The following is a 17,293-nucleotide window of genomic DNA, read 5'->3' as shown; positions in this document are numbered from 1 at the left end:
AAGCTCTCATTTGATACCCTATGTTTTCCATTTTAGAAAAGAACAAATTTGGACAGTGGGCATTTCAGATCTATCTCCATGCTCAATAAGAATCTATTTCAGTTGAAACCTGCAGGTTATCTGTTGAAAAACAATATGTTCTCACAATATGTCTAGAAATTGGTGTGCCGCCTTTTTACGTGACTTCATGAAATCCCTTAAATCAATCATCAAAAAGACTGGTCGGTGAGATGGAGTGAATGATGAGTCTGTGAACCTTGGGTCAGTCGATTGATGCTAGACACTTGAAACTCTTTCAAGATTCTCTGATGAAAATAGACATTGTCGTCACCTCACGCTATCACCTCGTCCCTTTAATGGACACCATAGAGGAACGATTCTGACGTGTAAATGGCAGTAATGGTGTTGTCGAATTGCCTCAATTTGATGAGACGTAAGGTTTGGTTTGCTACTGATTCTCCATTGTGAGAGGTCTCTGAGGTCATTGAGAGTAAGTGCAGTTTTGGAGAGTAAAGTGAAAACTGGGAGAAAACGTATGAGGAAAAAGGAAAATCAAAAAAATATATAATTAAAACAACTACAATAGAAAAGAAAACACTTTGCTTTAGCAGTTTGAACAGATTTGGACCAACGTAAAGTGAACAACTGTGTGATTGTTCCTGTCGGTTTGTGCCACTCTAGAGTGGTCATGCGACGGGCTGCATGGCGTCCGTTGTGATCCAGCGGGTTTCCTCCGAAGGCTATGCTGGTTGGCCATCTGGAGGGAGGCACATCGGCCATTAATCACCTCTCCTGGGAGAGACTTCAACAAACATTCTGCAAGGGTGCGCTTCACTAATTCACAGCTTTTTGTTTACCTTTTCAATCTCTTTTACTATCTCATTCTCTCTGAGATGATCATTTGTTATACACTGTCCTTCCTAATGGGAACTGGAATTTACTGAGCTTCTTTGTGAGGTCTTAGTTGTGCTGATCGCTCTATTCTGTCACACCTCTGTGAAGTTGCAGATGCTGTTGTGATCACATCCTGTAGTTAGATTTGACTTCACTGGAAGTTTACTTTTGCTGTATTCGATTGGTCAACAACAGATATGAAATCAATGTAACACTATCAACGTTGGCTTCCGATACTTCCTCCCAACACCTCAAGAACCAAAAGATGTATGCAAGGATACTGGTCTGCATTCAACATCATCCCAGGACTTCTACAAGTTTCCCAGCTGACCGTGTCCAGCTTCATCTGTAAGTGCATCAAAGACTTCCAGACCAGCAACATGTGACGAGGGTGGCCTACTGCTTAGAACATCTGACCAGTAATGGAAAGGTTCAGACATTTCATACCAGACCACTGCGAAGACTGTGCTCTCACCCCTCCTCTGCCCATTTTACACAAACACCTATATCTCAAACAATGCATCTGCTCTCTCTCATAAATGAGACCAATGGAGAGGCTGACCAGCTGATGGCCTGATACAATCAAGATAGCCTGGAACGTAATGTGGACCAAGGCCCCCTGCACTTCTCCCAGTCACAACTCGGGGCTCAGCTTTTAGTTTGGCTGAATCATTCAAATTCCTGGGAACCATCAACTCCCACGAACAAAGGTGTGTGGACAGCATCAAAGCAAGTATAATCAAAACGTATATATAACCACAAAAGGGAAGGTTTTGATTGAGGAACAGAAGGGTTTAAAATTGAGGGACCACTGCGAATTGAACGTTTCTGTTCCTAATTCAAACCTTTCTTTTTCAACTTTTTCAGAAAGGAAAGAAAAAGGTGCCATGGTCTCTTAATTTCCAGAGCTGTATAATCAACAATAGTGGATATATAACTTGGGGCAGCTGAAATAAAAATAAAAAATCTGTTTATCCAGACCTGGTTCCACAAATTAATTGTAGAGAAAAATTGTCTTGAGTTGCACAAAATGGGAAATTATTGGGATTATGTTGGAGAGGACAATTTTAATTGCACTATTTAGTTTCTACATATCCGCACATGCATCACATGCACATGCATCACGATACCAGGAGCTTTGCAGCCTGAAAACTGACATTTGGGGGGTTTTAAAGCCTTTGTTCATGTTTTTGTTTGCCCTGAATCTCCAGAACAATGCACAGGTAGACCAGGATAATTACTGAAAATCATAGTGATATATTTTTTTGGCATCACCATTTTATAACATGGCTTTTATATGAACAAATACAGGTAATGGTCCATTGGTGGAAATTTTTAATACTTAGTCTCAGAACAAGTTTTTGCTGTACAACCCACACCCCTTTTATTATCCATCAAAATGTGTAAGTTCTGTTCTCTAGCATCTACAATGGTAATAACAGAAACAATGTATTTACAACCGTAGATAGACTTAACTTAAAAATAACTAGCTACCTACAAATTTCTTTGGGGAAATTCTCACTCAAAACTTTCCTTTTCAACTTTTTTGGAATGGAAATAAAAAGTTGCAGTGGTCTCTTATTTTTTTACGTTGCTGTATTTTACGTAGATCTGTGAATGCCGAATTTCATCTGTCAAATATTTACGTAAAATAACATACGTATTCCCCTGAGACAAGCCTAAAAAGAGAGATTCATCTCATCTTCATCCGCTTATCTGTATCGGGTCGAGATATTAGAATTGTTAAATTAATTTCAGTGCACTGAGGAAGCCAAGGGTTTAATGTATTAAAAAGAAGCAACCATGTAGATCAGTTGTTGAAACATTTTGCTCCCATTCATTCATCTCATCACTAATCCAAATGGGATTAAGACAGGTCTATGTTGTCTGATATTAAAATGTTTTGTATGTCAAAGCACATGTCCCTTTACTTTCAGTTTGCGAGTCGTTAGAGACAGAAGAATATAGAAAGGAGAGTAAGTGGACAAGGAAGTTCAGGAAAGGACAGCAGGAGAGGAAGGAGAAGGCAGTCAGCAAAGAGGAGTACAGAGAGAGATTTGACACAGGGAGACGACGATGAGTCCAAGAGGAAGACCGAGACTTAGGTAGTTACTTGATAGTTAGCTAGTTAGCTTGATCCTTAGTTTGGATGGATGCTTACCCGAACACCTGTAGCTTTTCAGGTCCAGATCAGCCCATGTATTTCAAATGTTGAAATGTTTTTCCGTTTTCTACAGAAAAGTATCCCAATTTCTTGGCAATGGTACATACACAAGGACTGGATCAAAAATAAACAAGAGGAAATCACTGGGAAGAAACCAAACATACTGAGTACGCCAACAAAAACAAACTATTTACTGTAGTACTATAAGGAAACCGTAGTACTCAATTTCAAATCACATCTTTCCCCAGTAAACTTGATAATATTATTTTGTGTTTATGTGGTGGAAATCTTTTACTAGAGGACAAAAACAACTCTGCTAATTCTTTCCTGACCTGCTGTACGAGACTCTCCTCCTCCCTCCCCATGGGGTTGTTGGAGCACGGCCTTGTGGGTATGGTATGTCTTTCTCTCCCTCTCTGGACTTGTTTGTCAATGCATTTGCCTCGTAGTTTTCTAAGCGTATACCTTGTATAATGTCACCATGAAATATTGTCCCTTGATTGACAGCTCGTAGATCAATTCTTGCTTGTCAACCCATTGCCTACTACTTGTTTGCATATCAGTGGGATCAGATGAAGATTTATTTTGTTAATTAAAATACTCTGTATACGTAGTTCACCTGAGGAAAATATAATATTTCACATACGTATCAAATCCAAACCCCACTGCAAGGAAACCTATTTGGTTTATTGTCTAGTACAGAGATTCATAAGGTAAGCTGAAAATATAGGAGGCTTTAAGCTGTCATGCATCCATGTACCACACTGTGGCAATGTGTCTGCGTGAATGTGCGATAGGGAACATGAGAGAGACATGGCTGATTGCCGTACTAGACTTCTGTCCATTTTATCTATTTCCTTGTCATCCTTGTCATGCTTTATTTAATGCAGGTAGCATTTTGTCTGAAAAGAGCAAAGTATGGATTCGAACCCCTGCCGCTGCAGCACATGGTAACCGAGGGCAGAAGCTCAGACCATTGGACCACCCTGTCGTCAGTTTCTTTGTTTTTCAGTGCACATTAAGCTGCTCACTCTTGTCATTGGTCCTTGGGAGATGAAGGAAGCTTGAGGCTCTTAGACCGTTTTTATGGCCTTCCACAGAAGGGAGATGAATCACTTAGGATATTACAGAATGGGAGGACTTCTTTAGTAATTACATACTCTCTCACACACGCATTGTATCTGCCCTCTCAGGTCCCTGCTGCGCTCCTCTGAAGTGCCGGACAGGGGCGAGCAGTTAGGGAGGATCTGGAGGAAGTAAACACTATCATTTAGAATGAACGTACTGTATCGTCCCTTGCTCCTGTCCTCCACTGACACAGTGGCCCACAGGTGGGAGTCAGAGCGGCCGGCCCGGCTGCTTATTGAGCTCCAGATGTCTGGCGGAGGTATTTACAGAGAGAATAGGCCTGGCTGCGTTCCAGTCCATTCACTCTGTTTCAAAGGACTCGTGAGGACAAGGCAGGTAACACTGCTTGAGCAGGTTAAAACTCGAGACGGATTATATATTCTTGATAGGCGGACGACCCTGTCTTCGTTGTCTCAGCGTGTGTGTATATTGCATTACAAAAAAACAAACGTTCCATGTTAAATATATCTCTTGCAACTTTCTGGTAGTTGCTATACCCTAATCTGTGGTTTGAAACGCTTGTTACTAGATTTATGTCTGGCCCCTCGTATCACTTTGAGACCCAGAGAACTCCCCTCAAATGTTGGCATGATAAATGGAGACCAACCCCCCATAGGTGCAATGTTTTCTCGTTTCCCTCCTAATAGCAGAACTAATATAGGTGTGAAGGTGGTGGGTGGTGAATTTACTGCTCAACCCGTCCTAGCAGGCCCCAGGTGATTACATTAGCCAAGCCCAACAGGCCAGGAAAGGAGACCGGGAAAAGGGATGCTCTTTTTGGTTTTTACTTCTCCCAGATAATATCGTTGGAGTTAGAACAGCAGTTCAACACAGCAGCCTGTGAGTAGGTTTTAGATGGCTGGAATGTGCTGGGCATTATACATGTAATGCAGGTCTGTCTGACGGATGCCACACAATACCCAGAACACCATGGACAGATCATTTAGGTCCGTAGTGGATTGTGTTTGTGCCAGGGTTTAAGCAATCTCTGCCAGAATCAGCCTGAATTCTGACTAAATCCAGCCTACTAACTCAATGTACCCTTTGTGACAAAAAAAAAAAAGCATAGATCAGAGTACCAAACACTCCTGGAGCTGAATCAGAAAATGTCCTGAATTAATATAAGTGCTTCTTTCTGGTCCAATCAGCATCCCCTAGGGGTGATTCGATAGGAATTCCCCACTGAGCAGCTTCTTCCTCCAAACCCCGTAGTCTAATGCCCTCTGCAGGAGTCCTCATCAGACTGCTGTCAGCCTCTCAACAGTTTCCACTTGGACTTGGAGCACTGTAGTGTAGCTCATCAAGGCCCCATTTGCCATTCACACTGCACTAGTATGTCCACAGAGGTCCGAAGATAATGACAACAGTTAGTCCATTTTCCACAAAGCACCGGGCGACCTCCTTTTTCATACTCCCTCGCTGGCTGGAGGATGGAGATAACTGGCCCGCAGCCTGTGTTCTGTTGTTTGTTGCTGGGACCATTGTCCAACCAGACTAACGGACTGAGATAAAATGGAAGACCGTCACTGCCGGTGACACAAACGGAGGCAGTTAGCATGGCGGTCATTACTGTCTTTCATAATTAGCAAGTGTTTTATAATTAGCCACTGGCTAATGACTGTTTTTCTTCTCATTCTGTCACCATGGTTGCAGTCTATACCACCACCTCCCGCGGTTTCAGACTAATTGGCAGGTTAGTCGGGTCACTTAAATGTTCCCAGCAAATGTCCCTGGCGGCCCTCAGACGTGATTCGGACTGCCGTTTGGCCACGCTCCTAGAACTTTCTCTGTGACACTGCCCCCATGGCTGTGCAGGGGAACAGCTGGTGCCAATGACAAACCGTAGAGGGGTGTGTTTTTTTTTGTTCCCCTCAACATCGGGGAGCCACTCTTCAGCATCTGGACAAAATCCCAAAGTCTCCTTGCGTCGGTTTCGGCTGACTCCAGTTGACTGCCTCTGCCACGGTCCAACTGCTCTACATAAGGTGGAGGGAAGCAGTCATTTCTTCTTAATCTTTATTACTCTGGTCCCATCAGGAGCTTTTCCTCCCAGCACTCCGCACCAGGAAAGGGAAAGTGATCTCTAAGCACATGGATTGTTAATAGAGTTTAAATAGGAAGTCTCTTTGGTTTTGTCGGCTTGTGACCTTGAATAAAAAATATGAGGCTAAACTTTATCACACCTTGATTATGCATACACATGACGTAGAGCTTAGATCGTATTTGCATACACCTGTTCCGATCATTTCAGATCTGGTGCCTAGGTGGTGGTCAATTTGAGCTTAGGGGACAGTGACTGACCTGCTTAGATGATTGTTGGCAGACATTTTGAGCCAATGTCTGCCTGGAGACGTACAAGACGCAAAGCTCAGATCTAAGACGCGACTGGAGTGATCCGTGAGGAGACGATGAAAGGGAGAAAGGTGTTGCAGCTGCTGGGAGGACCTCCAATGTCAGACAGCACAGAGAACAGATGGAAGAGGGAGTTAACAGCACATCCCTACAGTCAGACAGCACAGAGAACAGATGGAAGAAGGAGTTAACAGCACATCTTTACAGTCAGACAGCACAGAGAACAGATGGAAGAGGGGGTTAACAGCACATCTTTACAGTCAGACAGCACAGAGAAGAGATGGAAGAGGGAGTTAACAGCACATCTTTACAGTCAGACAGCACAGAGAACAGATGGAAGAGGGAGTTAACAGCACATCTATACAGTCAGACAGCACAGAGAACAGATGGAAGAGGGAGTTAACAGCACATCCCTACAGTCAGACAGCACAGAGAACAGATGGAAGAGGGAGTTAACAGCACATCTATACAGTCAGACAGCACAGAGAACAGATGGAAGAGGGAGTTAACAGCACATCTCTACAGTTAGACAGCACAGAGAACAGATGGAAGAGGGGGTTAACAGCACATCTCTACAGTCAGACAGCACAGAGAACAGATGGAAGAGGGGGTTAACAGCACATCCCTACAGTCAGACAGCACAGAGAACAGATGGAAGAGGGAGTTAACAGCACATCCCTACAGTCCGACAGGTGAATCTCAAATTTTTTAGAACACTGCAACGATGAAATTGCAGACTTGGGAAGACATCAACCCAAGGCAGGATGGAGCATGTACTCGATAGAGAGACTAGATGGCACAAGCAGGGAGCCCTACCAACAGTGAGTTGCAGTAGTTCAGATGAGAAATGACAAGTGTCTAGATTAGGGTCTGCACCACTGCCAGTGTAAAGTTGAATGTTGAGCATGAATTTCCTGAACCAAGTCACCACCCTGATGTTGACGGAGAAAAACAGTGCCCTGTCCAGGGTCACCTCAAGAGTGGGGGATACCACCAAGTTGTCAACTGTGATGGTCTCTCCCGGGAAGAAGAGCTGCGGCGTCTAGGTCAAGCATCAGGTCATGTGCTGACATCCAAACAAAGGTGTATGCCAGGCACACAGATATCTACTTCCTCAGAGTCAGGTGACCATTTTGCAAGCCAATGTTAACTAGCCACAGCACAATGACAAGTAATCTACAGGAAGAGCTAGCATGCTAGGTGTTCCCATATTCGTCTAGTCAATGTTAATGTCAGCAAAGTCCTTTAAACTTTAACTGAGGACATAAAAATGTTATCCCGATCTGTCAATTCATTGGCTCAGAGACTGTCAGCTCAGGAATATAAAAAAGCACCCCTTTTCAGTGTAGGAAAACATGCTGTGCCCCTGAGCAAGACACTTAACCCTTTTATAAGTCCTCTAAATTACATAAATCCTGAACTATTAGCTCAAATACCACAATGAATAACATTTATGGCAGTAATCCTTAGCAGTGAATTCCTGGTCTAATAACTCACTAGGAAGTTCATCTGTTAAGGTTAAGTACCCTCAAAGCTAAAAGAGGTTATCAGGTACAGTGGGGAGAACAAGTATTTGATACACTGCCGATTTTGCAGGTTTTCCTACTTACAAAGCATATAGAGGTCTTATTGTAGAGGTCTCATTTTCATCATAGGCACACTTGAACTGTCAGAGATGGAATCTATACCAGAGAGTTGTGTAAGGACATCAGGGATAAATTGTAGACCTGCACAAGGCTGGGATGGGCTACAGGACAATAGGCAAGCAGTTTGGTGAGAAGGCAACAACTGTTGGCGCAATTATTAGAAAATGGAAGAAGTTCAAGATGACAGTCAATCTCCCTCGGTCTGGGGCTCCATGCAAGATCTCACCTCATGGGGCATCAATGATCATGAGGAAGGTGAGGGATCAGCCCAGAACTACACAGCAGGACCTGGTCAATGACCTCAAGAGAGCTGGGACCACAGTCTCAAAGAAAACCATTAGTAACACACTATGCCGTCATGGATAAAAATCCTGCAGCGCAAGCAAGGTCCCCCTGCTCAAGCCAGCGCATGTCCAGGCCCGTCTGAAGTTTGCCAATGACCATCTGGATGATCCAGAGGAGGAATGGGAGAAGGTCATGTGGTCTGATGAGACAAAAATAGACCTTTTTGGTCTAAACTCCACTCGTCGTGTTTGGAGGAAGAAGGATGAGTACAACCCCATGAACACCATCCCAACCGTGAAACATGGAGGTGGAAACATCATTCTTTGGGGATGCTTTTCTGCAAAGGGGACAGGACAACTGCACCATATTGAGGGGAGGATGGATGGGGCCAGGTATCGTGAGATCTTGGCCAACAACCTCCTTCAATAAGCTCATTGAAGATGGGTGGTGGCTGGGTCTTCCAGCATGACAACGACCCGAAACACACAGCCAGGGCAACTAAGGAGTGGCTCCGTAAGAAGCATCTCAAGGTCCTGGAGTGGCTTAGCCAGTCTCCAGACTTGAACCCAATAGAAAATCTTTGGAGGGAGCTGAAAGTCTGTATTGCTCAGCGACAGTCCCGAAACCTGAAGGATCTGGAGAAGGTCTGTATGGAGGAGTGGGCCAAAATCCCTGCTGCAGTGTGTGCAAACCTGGTCAAGAACTACAGGAAACGTATGATCTCTGTAATTGCAAACAAAGGTTTCTGTACCAAATATTAAGTTCTGCTTTTCTGATCTATCAAATACTTATGTCATGCAATAAAATGCTAATTAATTACTTAAAATCATACAATGTGATTTTCTGGATTTTTGTTTTAGATTCCGTCAGTCACAGTTGAAGAATACTTATGATAAAAATGACAGACTTCTACATGCTGTGTAAGTAGGAAACACTGCCGATTTTGCAGGTTATCAAATACTTGTTCTCCCTACTGTAAGTGCACTCAAAAGCATTAGTGACGTGACTTCCTAATATGAAAAGCAGTTTGTAAAGAAGCAGAATGGCTAAACTTGACGCGGTATTCAACTCAACCAAGCATGTTTGTTGTTGGGATGAGATGGGCCATAGATACTACTGGATATCATGAAAATTGGCAGACACAAAATGGGGCAAAAATCAGTTTGGACACTCTCAAATGAATCATGAAGGGCACTCATTCTTGCATGATATCCTATGTGATTGTAAGTTATAAAGAGTAAAACAAAAACAATTAATTGAGCCTTTACCTATTACAGAAGCCCTAGCTCTCCTTGTGCTGTTTACCCATAGAAGCCAGGCTTTGGTCTCAATGCCCCAGGGGCAGATCCCTTTATGGGCTTATCACTAGCATTAATGGGGTCACCTGAGCATCCCATTCCCTCTCAAATGGCACTGTCAACCACTGCAGGTATAGTTTAAAAAACATATCTGTAGGGTTAATATAATATTGTTTTTCCACTGTCCTTCAGAATTACATTTGTGCAAAGGTTCAGAGAGAAATTGACTCGTTGTATTGAAAACAGCACTGTGGGAGGCCTGAACAAGTTTTGACTTTATGGCAATGTTCCAGTTCTCTGAAAAGTATTTTTACCTCAAAGGGCTGGGGCTGGGTTGCAATTCTCATTTATTTTCCTTTCCCAACACACGCCTTTATTAGGTTGGTTTAAAAAAAATACCTAACATGAATCTCTGTCTAACTGATCTTTGCTTATAAACTTTACCTTTGCAGAGATCTACAACTGCAATACAAATTGAAATAAATAGTTAAAAAGAAGAAAAAAATACCAAGACACAGAAGATAAATTATAGAGCAACACCCTAAAGCACTGTGTAATCAAACGTAGGCAATGCTCATCGTGATGTCAGTTGGGAGCAGTCTCTGGGGTAGTGCTACTGAGATTGTATGGTGGGTTGAGACCCACATAGCAGGAAGAGGAAGTGGCAGGTAATACATTACCTACACATTTGGCATGACACTCTGCCGCAACCTTGCAGATTTCTGCTTCCTGACAACGGAGACAGGCATTATTTTTGCACTGATGTTGCTTCAGTAATGTAGCTGAGAGAGTTTCTGGGGAGTTTGGTTTCTTTACATCTGGATATTTGAGGTGAAACGTTCACTGCCACAAATTACAAAAACATTACTTAGTAACTGCATCTTCAAGGGGTATGTTGTCTACATCAGAGGGCATAGAGGATACAATAAATCTGTTTTGTATTGGCTGAGTGGTGAGAGAATGAGCTTTTTATTGGTCTGGGGGTGAGAGGAGATGAAGAAAATTGATATTTGATTGGTAGAGGGGAGAGGAGTGACCCAAGGTCAGTTCTTTCTGCTACAAAGGCAGCCAACCCATGATCAATATGGTCATTTTGCCTGTTCACTGAACTCAGTATCTGTCACCCCTCCCTCTCTTTCTCCCTCCCTCTCACTCACACGCACGAACATACAAAATGAATTGACAGTAAATGGACCATAGTGGGAGGGGAAAATGATCCAATGATACTATGTTGGGTGAACTGTGAAGAAAATACCTAGTTTATTCTATTATTGGGATTTAGTACATTTGTTCTTTCTCATCTTCCTGTTTGAGGTAGGAGTGGAGGATGGGAGTATTTATATTATTTCTATATGAGGGAGTATAGGATAAGAGTATGTTATCTGTAAGGTATTTATTATATTTTTCTATTTGGTAGATGATTTGTTAGTGTTTTGGTAGAGTGTTATTTGAAGTTTATTCTGAAATAAGTTCATATTTTCTGTCACAATAATAACAATTGATATAATTAGCGAAATAGCATTTTTGTTTATCATGGGCAGTAATCTGCCTTAGCAGTATACATTTGTTATTGGCAGTTGCAAACATTCCATTTGCTGAGGGCACCACGCAACTTGAAAAACTCAAACTAAGTTGGACTAACTCCCGGCAGGGGTTTGAGCCCAATTTGTGTCGTAGCGTCTTCAGCATCTTTCGGTAATCCAGTAAATGGCAGCACAGGCTGTTCAGAGAAACAGTTCCCGGTGGATGATCTCCAAAATGTAGATTCTGTATCTAGTCGATTAAACCCGCAGTGGGACACGACCCATTACAGTAACGTACGAGTATGTACGCTTAATAGCATAATTTACTGGAAAGTGTGTGTGTAATTACAAGCATTATACAATAGTACAACTTACGGCATCATTAGCTATGCAAAAGCACATGCAGTTACTTCCCAGCCATAGCAGTGTGGTTGATTTGCATGTTCTGGAAACATCTTACTGATAGGAAAACATATCGCCACAAACCAGAATCTATGGATTCAGGTGTCCTGAGAGGACTCAACAACTGAAGTAAATGGTAAAGAAAACGGTTTCCTTCTAACCAGATTTGGAATTCATTTAAATAAGCCCTGCACTGCCATTGTTCCACAGATTCAGGGACCCTGACAGGAATTACAAAAATTAATTAATAGTAATTAAATGACTGTCATAAAAAAAAATGGAATGCTTTAATTCACTAGGCCACATTCAAATCCCTTTGTTTTTAAACACAGGTAATTAATTATGTCACATCTTGTCAATTTATAACCTACTCAGTCCCAATCAGCCATTACTGAACTGGTACACATATTTAGACGTTCTCTTTTAGATTTGTCCTTACATTTCTGTGCTCCTAGTTTTGGTTGCATGGTGGCAATGTTTTAGACAGATAGCTACAGTACTGTAATTAGACACATTTATTGGTTACATTTGAAAAAAATATAAGCTCCACTATGTAGGATTCTTTCAGTAAAAAAAACAATTACAGCATTTTGAAATTTCTCATCAGTCAGAAAGCGATTCTGCACCAATGCCCGATAGAGAATCACTTTCCGAATAAAAATATGAAAAATGGAATAACCTGTTCCAAATAAAAGCACTAACTCAGAGTTTAACAATGTTCTTCTTAGCCTTGCTAATGTTAGCTTAAAGTTTCTGGTAGCTGGCTACAGAGAGTTGGTCTAAGCCTTCTTTCGCTTTGCTATTTTTGTACTGTATGCTGTAGTTGACAGTTTGTCGTCCTGGTCTCTAGCTGCCATTCTAGTTTCTTACAATAAGCAAACTTCGCCCCTTAAGGCATAGTTATGCTATATATAATATCATCCAGGTAAAATAAGCCACAGAGGAAAGCCTGCCTCGCAGAAGGCAATTGGCTGGAACGGGATTGGCTAGGAAGTTGCTGCATGCTCCAAAAATGATAAAATGACATAACTGCATAATGATATGTAAGCCAACCAAATTGATTAAGCCCCCCCAACAGATTAACTAAATGTTTGGACAGTGAACAGATGCAATAGATTGAGGGAAAAAAGAGAAATAGGCAGGTTTCTGACAGAGTTGAAAGACAAAATTCTACTGTTTCTCCATGACCCCCGTCAAGGGTGGTAGGGAGGTGAAAGGCATCCTTTCACCCAGGGGTGCTTTCGGGGCCCCATGGAAATATATCACACTATTTTATGTGGGGTGGTGTTCAATACGCAATAGAGAGGCTCCCTGGATGTTTACTTTTTGCCAAAAACAAGAAAAAAAAATAGGATGGGTAGATAGTATAGTTAATAATTTAATGTTGATTTTCTTTTTTTACCTGTGTTCTAAATTATTCTTTTAGGGCCCCAGTCAGTCACGAGCCCGTAGAATCGTCCTACCCCCCCACCCCATTCGGCGCCCCTGGGTGAAAGGATGCCTTTTGTTCTTCAAAAATTTGAACAAAAAGTGGTGTTGCCCGATGGGGAGGTTTCCTATTTTAAATGACAGTGTGTGGACAAAAATGGTCTTAGGTGGGTCGATTTACAGATAGGGTTGTATAGATTCAGGCATTTTTTTCTGGAGTCTGTGGGTGATTATGTGGTTTAAAGTCAATCACATCTGGCAACACTGACAAAACATCTGACAAAAGAATAAGGCAGCGGTTCCAGGCGCACTCTCATGCCTGCCATGGTTGGTACAGTGACTTACTGTAGGGATATGGCAGGTTTTATGAACACACGAACACACAAGAACAGCTGTTCATTTGTTGCATGATGGTTATTTGTCTCCCTTATGTCCTCGATGAGACAGCTCAGAATGAGTCTGGACGGTCATTGAGATTTTACCTGTGAAGTGAATAAATAAAGATAGAAAATAGTGTGTATGTGTGCGCGTGACTGTGCGCGCCCGTTTGCTCACGAGTGAGATAGGAACCCACTTTGCAGATGCGACAGCGAATGGAAAATGACCCTGCTTCATTGTCATGCTGGTCCAGATAGCGCTGTAATGTATGGCCGGTATCATAACAGTGAGCAAAGACGGCGGATGGGAAAGGAAGAGAGCAGAAATATCTCCCCATCATGCCAGGGGCAGTGGCATAAAAGCGCTGGTGTAGCTTTATTTTTCTTCCCGCTGTCATTTTTATGTAACGAGCCCATTAAACCGGGTGGCGTCTCGTTTGTCTACTCCCTCGCAAATGTGTGTTCGTCAACAAAATGGGGCGCTCACCAGCGCCTGGTGTCATTGAAGGTCCTTTAAGATAACAAGAGAGCACAAACTGGCTTTGTGTCACACACTGATAATAGAGCTGTGAGCCTTGGAGACAGGCTGCTATAGCTTTCATTGACTTGGTAAAGCCCTGAATCGAGGTCATTTCCCCTCCTAAGTTTATAGACCTGTCATTTCAAAAGATTTTACAACAACGAATTGCTTTAATTTGGCGCACAAATACTTGTACATTTGCGATGATTTAAACTAATACATTAGTTCATATAGTATAGTCTTATTGATTCCTTACGTTTTGAGTAAGCCTCTACAGTACTTGGTACTAATTCGAAACTAGCCAGTAAAAGCCTAGACCAAAGGGATTTGGCACATAGCCAACTGTATTACTTTTTATGACATGGTCAACATAAACTGTGGTTGTTTTTCTGAACATTGCTAGTAATTTTGCACATAGAGCACTTCTCAGCCTAGGGTAAATTTAATTCTCAATCTGAGAGGTCATGTAACCACAGAACCTGTTCACAAGCAGGGCCTAGAGGTCTGGAACCCTCTCAGGTGAAATTCCTCTACATTGACTGACTCCACAGTCTTGGTTGACAGGGCACCTTTCTCCAGAGGCAGCTCAGTGAAATAACTCATTCTATTACCCAAAGGTTCTTGTCACAACCTTTTGACCGACCTGGTCTCTCCTCTTTATTAGGTTAGGCAGGAACCATTATTTTAATGCAGGTGGTGTAACAAAGTTCCCTAACCTTTCTCTCCTGACCTTGGCAGTCAACTGGACGTTAATCCAGTCCAGTCACAAAGACCCGGTTAAGACAAAAGTCTCCCAATCCAACCACATTTTAAAGGTTTTAGCTATAGATAGCCTTAAACCAACAGGATATGAATAGAATTATTGTCCCCCAAGAAAATTATTTCTCTGTTCAATTAATTGTCTATTAATTTAGACATATACGATAGTCAAAATCCTGACAGATAACATAACAAATCCATACTGGAAAGAAATACATTTAAAATATATTTAAAAAAAAGTGGGATACATTTAACAATAACAAATTTTTTTTTTTGAAATGTAACAAAATACATTTAGAATTCATTTACCATATTACCATATAACCAAATGCATATAAAATGTATCAGAAAATGCTGTAGATGCATTTGAAAATGCATTACAAAATACATACTAAATATATTTTACAATAATGTTTTTAAATGTACAATGTCCTTTGGCAGGCTGTGTCTCAAACCCATGGTGTTTGGCTTTCCCATGATATTTGGCTTTTTTTTAGCATGCTAACCACTGATCCAAATAGGAATAACTCTTAGAGGGGCGAGTTGTGGTCTTACCAAGGTTGCTACAGTACATTAGAGTATATTGGTGACTGCAAGATGAAATGCATTTTGTAAACTAAATAAAATATAAGTGATGTCATCAATACATCACTAATGATGACAATTATGAGTGTTATTTGTATATTCACTGTGTGAAGACAAGTGCGCTGCATTTGTTTAGAAAACTCGGTCCTCGGCCGTAATATCAGTATTGATTTCAGCAAAGACCCGAACCCTGGGTTACACCTAAGGGACTCCACAGTCCTTGCCAGACCCAATATCCACTAAAACCTGAGGTCACTAAAGGAATAACACCTGTGTTTAGCTGTAAAGGAGTTCTCTCAGTTTGTGTTCCTTGTTGAAATAAAGGTATAATAATCTTCAGGTCTGCTTTGAAGAGATAAAATATAGCAAGTTTTACATGAATGTCATTTTGGACTGTGAACATTAATTGTTTTGTAAAACATTTGGACAAAATAGAAATGTATTTATACATTTTGACATACATTTCAGTGTTAAAGGTGAAATAAATAAATACATTCTTCAATTAAAACCAGACTGAGAATGTTTATTTTGTATTCAATGAATCAGCTCTTTCAATGTCGATGTGTGTTTTTAGAAATTAATTTGCTGGGAAATTTACACGAGACAAAGCTTGAGCTTCCTGGCAGAAAAAACCTGGTTTTTGGATAAAATGTAATGGTACTTGGTGGAATTTATGATGCTGTTAATTGACCTTAATAAGGGCCTTAGAACCATCAATTTAGTAGGTGCTGACAAATGTTATTAAGTAATATACATTACTGCACCAGTTAGATGAGCCAGACACCTCATCACACTTTCCTCCAAAGACATAAATGCATAGAAACAAAACCACCCATTCATGTCAAGGTCATTGTCAGCTTTATTTATAAAGCACATTTAAAACAACCATGGTTGACCAAAGTGCTGAACAATATAAAAATATGAAATACATGAATAAGCAAATACACATTTAGTAACAAATAGAAAAGAAACAGAAACAGAACCGCAGCACAATAAAATAAATCGGATGCTGGCATTAAAAGCCAGAGCAAAAAGGTATCTTGAGCATTCAAAGATCCACAACTATCTTTTACCAAAGGTATCCATTTCATCTTGACATCAAACCCTTGTGTGCATGACCAAAGAGTTCTATTTATGTTTCAACCAATGATAGCACCTGGTTCCAATCCATATATTTTTTTAAACCCTTCCAAGTCGACTGTAGGCATGGAGGTAGTGTTGTAGATTCGGAGACTTGAGGACTTAGTCGTACTAGTGGTAAATTTTTTGTTTGACTATTTTTTGGTACAAATTCCCCAATCCATGAGGATCAACAACCATTTGCCTCATTTGAGTTATTTTCCTTTACTCATTGTAATAACCGAGGGAAACGGTAAGCCGTGGAAGGCCACAGTACAGTCCCTTATACCTCAAAAGCAGAATATAAATTCAAATGTAATTTTGTTTCACTTTAGTTATAAGAATCCTCAAAGGTACTAACAACTCAAAAACATTGTTAAAAAAAAAGCTGTCTTTGAGCATTTGTATACATTACCTTATTATCTGTGCTTACATTATAGTCTTTTTTGCTCATTTTTATCAAGGGTGCCCATCATGTTTGAGCTGACTGTATTTCACTAAGCCTGCTTTGGTCCTTGAAATACTGATTGTGTGAGTGTTAGTAAATTTGTTTTAACAATATTTTTATACAAAGCCCTGATGGGCAGATAGGATGGGCAGGACAAAGAAATCAATCATTTTTAAGTTCTATGGGTTTACCCGGAAGAACAGTCATTGATCTATTGTAATCAGATCAGAGTCTGCAGTCATGATCAGAGCCAAAAGGTCCATCCCATCTGAACAGGCTGAATTCCGTTTTCCCCATAGTGTAAATGTTTTCTACTGCAGTGCCCATTAAAGTTAAGTTGATAGTCATAGGTTCCTGTGTGTTTG

The sequence above is a fragment of the Esox lucius genome, chromosome 19 (genome assembly GCF_011004845.1).
Source record: "Esox lucius isolate fEsoLuc1 chromosome 19, fEsoLuc1.pri, whole genome shotgun sequence".
NCBI lineage: Eukaryota > Metazoa > Chordata > Actinopteri > Esociformes > Esocidae > Esox > Esox lucius.
The sequence above is the reverse complement of the archived record's forward strand: the minus strand, read 5'-3'. Positions refer to the sequence as shown.